Source organism: Mus caroli, unplaced genomic scaffold (assembly GCF_978045245.1).
Source record: "Mus caroli unplaced genomic scaffold, Mus_caroli_1 scaffold_9, whole genome shotgun sequence".
Classification (NCBI taxonomy): Eukaryota; Metazoa; Chordata; class Mammalia; order Rodentia; family Muridae; genus Mus; species Mus caroli.
Window position 1 is genome coordinate 71,470,486 of NW_028227264.1, and position 7,963 is coordinate 71,478,448.

A 7,963-nucleotide genomic window follows, 5' to 3' on the forward strand; every position below is an offset into this window, starting at 1 on the left:
AAACACTGGTTCCTTTAATGATACCCATTCCCTCTGGCTCTTAAAATCATTGTTCTTCCTGTTCTTCATAGCTCGCTGAGCCCCGTAGCAGAAGCTTTATTTTGTTTGTTTTTGTTTTGTTTTGACTAGCTTCTTCCTCTTATTATCATACATTTTATTCAAGCATGCTGTTGCACACATCAGTAATTGAGTAATTTCGTTATTAAGGCTGAGTCATAATACATCTTCCCATTTTAATGCAACCAGAAATTTATGGACACAGGGACTATTATATCCACTGTTGCTTGTAAATAGTGTTGCTAGGCATAGTCATGGAGATGGAAGTGCATGTTTGTGTCCTTTTGGGGTCAATAAGTAGAGAAGACCTTGTTAGATCACATTTAAATATCAGGGCACTGAAAAGAAATTAAAAATCTATCTAAAAGTCTTTGGATTCCCTCCACGTTCCATAGGACATGTGTTCTACTAGAAAGGACTGTTCTTCTTTGCCACATCTGCTTAAATTCCAATGCTACTACTGAAAAAGCTATGGTAAGAAGCAGGATTGACTCAGAAGGCAAGAATTCTCATTGGTTTTGCTGAAATTTAGTATGATTTTTGAGAAGACATTTACCAGGGCGGTGTGTATCTTTAGGAACTTTCCAATGATCCTGAATGATTGAAAACATTACTTACAGAAGCCTAATTACTGGAAATGTGATCAGTTCTAGCTGGACATCCCACCAACAAAAATGTATTTTTCCCAATGTTTTATTAGGTATTTTCTTCATTTACATTTCAAATGCTATCCCGAAAGTCCCCTATACTCTCCCCCCACCCTGCTCCCCTCCCCACCCACTCCCATTTCTTGGCCCTGGCTTTCCCTTGTACTGGGGCATATAAAGTTTGCAAGACCAAGGGGACTCTCTTCCCAATGATGGCCGACTAGGCCATCTTCTGCTACATATGCAGCTAGAGACACGAGCTCCAGGGGGTACTGGTTAGTTCATATTATTGTTCCACCTATAGGTTTGCAGACCCCTTCAGCTCCTTGGGTGCTTTCTCTAGCTCCTCCAATGGGGGCCCCGTGTTCCATCCAATAGCTGACTGTGAGCATCCACTTCTGAGGCTTTGAATGTCTTTGAATGTGTCTCCCTCATTCTAGCTTATGGAGATTCTATTATGATGAGTTTTGATGTGAACACTTCTCAACTGTTAAATATTTTCAAATATTATTTTTCTGTCTCCTACTGACTCTCCTCCATGGATGATGCTACACCAGCTAAGTGATTTTCTGAGGGATGTTTGTCCTACTTCCACTTTCTGTTGCTATGATAACAAACACCCTAAGAAAAAGAACTGATGGGAGAAATGGTCCATTGCCATGGGTATTACTTAGGAACTCGAAGCATCAAGTCTCATCCATGATCAAGAATAGACAGATGAATGCACACACTCTTTTCTCTGTGTACTTTCATCCCTCTCATATAGTCCAGGACCCGAACTCAGTGGATTGGGTCTTCCAACATCACTTAACATAATCCAGAACATTCTATACAGACAGACCTGCGGGCTAACCTGCTATAGACAATCCTTCATTCAGCCTGTCTTCCCAGGACATTCTAGATTATATAAAGTTGAAAATTAAAGCTGACCATGATGATAAATTTTAACATTTGTATTAGTCAGGGGTCTCTAAAGTCAGAGAACTTATGGATGCCTTTATATATTTAAGGAGTTGATTGGAATGATTTTCAGTCTGTAGTTCAACTAACCCAACAATGGGCAGGTGTGAGTGGGAAGTCCAAGAATCTAGTAGTTGCTCAGTCCCATGAGGCTAATTGTTTCAGCTGGTCTACTGTATAAACTGAAATCCTTAAGAATTAGGTTCCAACAGAAATGCTGGCAAGTAAGTGCAAGCAGGTAAAAAAGAGTGAATCTTCCTTCTTCCAATGTCCTTATGTAGGCCTCCAGCAGAAGGCATGGCCCAGAATAAAGGTGTGTGCCACCATGCCAGGATCTGGAACTTGCTTTGTTCCAGGCTGGCCTTGAACTCATTGATCTGCTTGCCTCAGTCTCCTGGGATTAAAGGTGCGTGTGTGCTACCTTACCTGGACCTAAGCTTTTCATGGCCACAATGCCTCAAAATCTCCATGTCCATGTCAGAAGCCTTCATTTTCCAGCCCCAAGATCTGGATCAAAGGTGTGTCTTCCATTTCTGGATTGTAGTTTGTTCATTGCAGATGTAGTCAAATTGACAAGCAGGAATAGCCATCACCACATTCTTAGGGAGTGCCCCAAGAAGCCCTCATTCGAATGACAACTATTTCATAACTCATCCCTCCCTTTCTGCTGTTGTGAGTCAGGTAAGCCTTCTGACAATGGTGATGCTTCCCAGTAGGTGATCAGAACTGGTAGTGCCTCCACCACTCAATTCAATGAAAATTTTCTTTCTTTTAAACCTGGTCTCTCTGCACCTCAATAGCTCTGTGTGCACACTCAGCTACAGACCCACAGGGACCAGGGGGCAGGTAGCTAAGCTCTCTCTGCAACTAGTTGTCCTTGTGGATTGATCCTTTCTCTTCAGTTTCTTGTCTTCCAAGTTATTGGAACCTTAGTGTCCCTGAGTCCTCTGGTCCCTGTCCCCATGTTGTGACAAAAACCTCCCATTCTTTCCTGTTTTCCTTTTTATTGTATTTGTATTGTAAATTGCTTCATGACAAAATGTCATGGAAACTGAGAGTGCAAGTTACTTACTTTATTTTTATTTTCACATAGTTTAGCTACTGCTTCCTGGCATCCAATACTGCAGATCAGTGTGAAGACTTTTCTCTTCCTCTCACAACACTTATTCTTCTTGTTCTTTGTTTCTGAATCATACTTGATTACAGTCGAAAGGCAGGTCTAAAAATATGCTTTAGGCAGAAAAACAGTTTTTCAAATGGTTAACACAGGTCTGTTTAGGTTTAACTGTAAGCTCCCCTCCCTTTGTCCTTTCTGCTGATGTGTTTTCTATTTGGGAGCCATTAATTGTGCAGCTTTTGTAAGAAAGGCTTTCTACTAGTTTACTTTTCTCATATGTGGGTAGGCAGGTGTGTGCGTGTGTGTGTGTGAATGTGCTCATGGTTCTGCATGCATGCATATATGGGGAAGACAAAGAAATTTTCAGGGTATCTGCCTCTATCACTATCTGCCTTCCTCTCTCAGAGTATTTCCCTGAACATAGACCTGGGTTGAGCTGACTGATCAGTGATTTCTGTCATGCTCCTGCCTCAGCTCAGATTGACTTACTTTCTCCTTTCTTTCTTTCTTTCTTTCTTTCTTTCTTTCTTTCTTTCTTTCTTTCTTTCTTTCTTTCTTTCTTTCTTTCTTTCTTTCTTTTCTCGAGACAGAGTTTCTCTGTGTAGCCCTGGCTGTCCTGGAACTCACTCTGTAGACCAGGCTGGCCTCAAACTCAGAAATCCTCCTGCCTCAGCCTTCCAAGTGCTAGGATTAAAGTGTGCACCACCACTGCCTAGCTTCAACTCAGCTTTCTATGCCTGTCCTAGAATCAAAGCTCAGTCCCTCATGTTCCTGCAACAAATGCTCTTACTTAGTGAGCCATCTTCCCAGAACACACGACTTCAAATAGGGCAGACTATGTCACACAGAGGTGGATTGCTTGTGTAGATGAAGCAAGGCAATGGGAATCATCCCTCAGATTGTCAAAGAAGAAACACAGAAAAACAGTGTGAGTTGTGCTACCCAAGTTTCTGTCACATTTAAATATCTTTAGAAAGTGCAGGGGAACCATGTTTGACCTTGTTCTGTCATTAGTCAAAGCACTGGGGATTTTGGAAGCAGGATACCAGTATGTAAAGATTCCTAGAAGCCTGCTAGACCTTGGGAGGAACCTTACAAGAGGGATATTTTTCTGATTGTAAGCTTGGAAAAAAAATCTGAATTTAGAGCTTGTGAACAATGTCTGCTTTGCCTGCTGATATCTGGCTTTTTTTCAAAAAGACAGTGTCCCCACTGGTGTGCGAGTGCCTTCCTATGTTAAGTGCCTTGTTTGCAACATAAAACATGGCTCATGCTCAGGTTCTCATATTCAATAAGGATAACCCCTTGAGACATAGCTACCCTCTGACTTTCCCAGGAGTGGGTTGAAGGGGATGCATAGTTACAAAGTGTCTTCCATTGCATTTAGATTCCTTATAACATTATAACAAAACTATTTTGCAGTTGTAACTCAGATGTTCAATTTGAAGCAGGTGCACGGATTTCAGATTTTTTTTCCCATTTGTTCCAATGAAAAATAAACACCATATATCAAGAAAACATGACATAAGTGTGTGTGATTGTGTGTGTTTATGTGTTCATTTCTCTTTGGGTCATTATTTTGAGCATAGCTGTGGGGACAAAGGTAAAGATCCAATTATTGATTTTAATTTGAAATGCAAATGATGTTAAGTTACACATGTCTACATCCTGATGTATGTGGTGGTTTAGATTTGGGGGCACAAGAACAAAGGTCTAGTTTAGCAGTTAATCCTTCGGTTTCTAAATTCAATGTGAAGCTGGGGTTGGGAAGCTCCCTCAGTAAAGCCTTCTATCATTAATACCTGGTTCCTAGCCCAAGTATCTGGCCAATTGGGAGCACAAGCCTGAGTTCCCACTACTGGGGCCAAGGAACTTGGAGGAGGGACACAGGCACATCCTGGGCTCACTTTCCAGCTAATTTAGACAAATCCCTGAGTAATTTACCTTGTCTCAAAGACAAGGATAATACCTGAAAAAACTTGACTTGGATCTCTGGCCTACAAACATACATGCATCAAATGTACATACATGCATGTACACAGATGCAGAAGAAGGAAGCATAATGAGAGGTTACCATGGTTAATTTTGTAAGTGAATGAAACCCTCAGGGTTTCTGTGTAGATCTAGACATTCACACTTGTAAATTTGTATTTTTAGAGAAGAAAGTATTTCTTTTCCTCCTGGTCCAGAAATTGTCTCTTTATGAAACCTTTGGACACTTGGTGTATTGAATGTTCTTGCTTCTCTAAGGACGACCCAGGATGTTGAATACTTAGCTCTGGGAATGGATGCCTATGTTTAATTAAAAGTGTATCACTGTCGAGTAGCAGCGGTGCTGGTCCCTTGTGCAGGAGCTCCTTGCAGTCCAGTTTCTTGGCCATCGCCTGATCTCCCCACAGCATCAGGATGAGTCCCGTGCGTGTCCGTTCAAGGAGATCTTTCTCATCTCGCTCGACTGCGGGAAACCGGGCTGAAGCGACTGAGTCCGCGATGGAGAAAACTTTAGAAACTGTTCCTTTGGAGAGGAAAAAGAGAAAAGGAAAAGTTCAGCAAGCTCTTTATTGGTGGCTTAAGCTTTGAAACCACGGAAAAAAGTTTGAGAAACTACTATGAGCAGTGGGGAAAGCTTACAGACTGTGTGGTTATGCGTGATCCTGCAAGCAAAAGATCAAGAGGATTTGGCTTTGTAACTTTCTCATCCCTGGCTGAGGTTGACGCTGCCATGGCTACAAGGTCTCATTCCATTGATGGCAGGGAAGTTGAGCCAAAACGTGCTGTAGCAAGAGAGGAGTCTGGAAAACCAGGAGCCCATGTGACTGTGAAGAAGCTGTTTGTTGGTGGAATTAAGGAAGATACTGAGGTACACCACCTTAAAGATTACTATTTATAGAGTATGGAAAAATTGATACTATTGAAATAATTACCGATAGGCAGTCTGGGAAGAAAAGAGGCCTTGGCTTTGTTTCTTTTGATGACCATGATCCTGTGGATAAAATTGTCTTGCAAAAAAAAAAAAAAAATCACACCATAAATCATACAATGCAGAAGTTAGAAAGGCACTGTCTAGACAAGAAATGCAGGAGGTCCAAAGTTCTAGGAGTGGAAGAAGACGAAACTTTGTTTTGGGGGATTCTCGTGGTGGCAGTGGCAATTTTGGACCAGGACCAGGAAGCAACTTTAAGGCGGGGGGGTGGGGGGTGGGGTGGGGGGTGGGATCTGATGGATACAGAAGTGGTCCTGGATTTGGAAATGGCTATAATGGGTATGGAGGAGGACCTGGAGGTGGCAATTTTGGAGGTGGCCCTGGTTATGGAGGAAGAAGAGGACGATATGGTAGTGGAGGACCTGGATATGGCAACCAGGGTGGGGGCTACAGAGGTGGTTATGACAACTATGGAGCAGTAAATTATGAAAGTAGAAGTTACAATGATTTTGGAAATTATAGCCAGCAACCTTCTAACTATGGTCCAATGAAGAGTAGAAACTTTGGAGGTAGCAGGAACATAGAAGGACCATATGGTGGAAGGAACTATGGTCCTGGAGGAAGTGGAGGAAGTGGGAGTGTGGTGGAAGGAGCAGATTTAAGCTTCTTCCTACTTACCATGGGCTTCGCTGTATAAACAGGAGAGGATGAGAGCCCAGAGGTAACAGAACAGCTTCAGGTTATCGAAATAGCAATGTTAAGGAAACTCTTATCTCAGTCATGCATTAGTTTGCAGTGGTATGGCAGAAGACACCAGAGCAGATGCAGAGAGCCATTTTGTGAATGGATTGGATTATTTAATGACATTACCTTACTGTGGAGGAAGGATTGTAAAAAAGAAAAAAAAATCCTTTGAGACAGTTTCTTAGCTTTTTAATTGTTTCTTTCTAGTGGTCTTTGTAAGAGTGTAGAAGCATTCCTTCTTTGATAATGTTAAATTTGTAAGTTTTAGATGACATGTGAAACCTTTTTACAGATTTTTCTCAAAAGTTTTGAAAAGCCATTAGCCAGGATCATGGTGTAATAAGATATAATGTTTTTCCTTTAAAAAATTAAGTGTGTGTGTAGAGTTAAGAAGCTGTTGTATATTTATGATTTAATAAAATAATTCTAAAGGAAAAAACGAAATATCAATGGCATCTGGGCACTGTACACCTTAGATCCAAAGTATTGTGTAAGACAGAAGAATTGTAGTTTGAGTTCAGCTGAATTTCAGGCCAGCTTTGGTTATATGATCAGACCCTGTCTAAAATTTAAAAAAAAAAAAAAAAAAAAACCTAAAATTTTGTGAAATACAGAGCTTTGGCTCCAATAACAGAATTCAGTTCAACACCTGTGATGGTTTATATATGCTGAGCCCAGGGAGTGGCACCTATTAGGAAGCATGGCCTTGTTGGAGTAGGTGTGTTACTGTGGGTGTGGCCTTATTACCCTCATCCTAGCTTTTGGGAAGCCAGTCTTCCACTAGCAGCCTTCAGATGATGTTGAATTTTCAGCCCCTTCTACATCAAGCCTGTCTGGATGTTGCCATGTTTCCACCTTAGTGATAATGGATTGAACCTCTGAACTTGTAAGCCAGCCCCAGTTAAATGTTGTCCTCTGTAAAACTTTTCTTGGTCATGGTGTCTGTTCACAGCAGTAAAATCCTAACTAAGACAGAACCCTAAGGTAAGAGCCTAAAATAAGACAACTGTTGTTACACCTTTTCTTTAGAGTAACATATCACACATGCTTCTAAGGGTAGAAGCAGATTGACAGGTGTGGTTTTATAGTCAAGATGTGGCTAAAACTGTTATAATCGCCTTCTACTTCAGACAGAAGACTAGAGGGGAGATTGGGAGAATGAATGTCTTATATGTCTACTTTTAAGAAGAAAAGCAAACATACATCCCAGAGAATCATCTAACTGTTTGATATTTTACATAATTTAGACCATTTTCCAAAAATAAAAGCAAAATGAAAATCCTTCCTTTTATCAAAAAAAAAAAAAAAAAAAAAAGAGAGAGAGAGGAAAACAAGTGCTTCCTGTTAACCACTCCTCCCCTTGGTAAGTACATGCAAATGGAAATGCTTTCTGCCAGAGATGCTCAAAGGGCCTCCTCCAAGGACTTTCCAAGCAGAATTATTCATGGCATCTCAGTGGGAAGGAGATTTAGCACTGCCTATACTGTGTAAGAACACATATTTTAAATTGGACAT

At 41.1% G+C, this 7,963-nt stretch overlaps 1 pseudogene; it reads left to right on the plus strand.

Annotated features, from left to right (window-relative positions):
- Window positions 1-5,223: 5,223 nt before the first annotated feature.
- LOC110302702 (heterogeneous nuclear ribonucleoproteins A2/B1 pseudogene) lies at window positions 5,224-6,401 on the plus strand (annotated as a pseudogene).
- The last annotated feature ends 1,562 nt before the right edge of the window (window positions 6,402-7,963 follow it).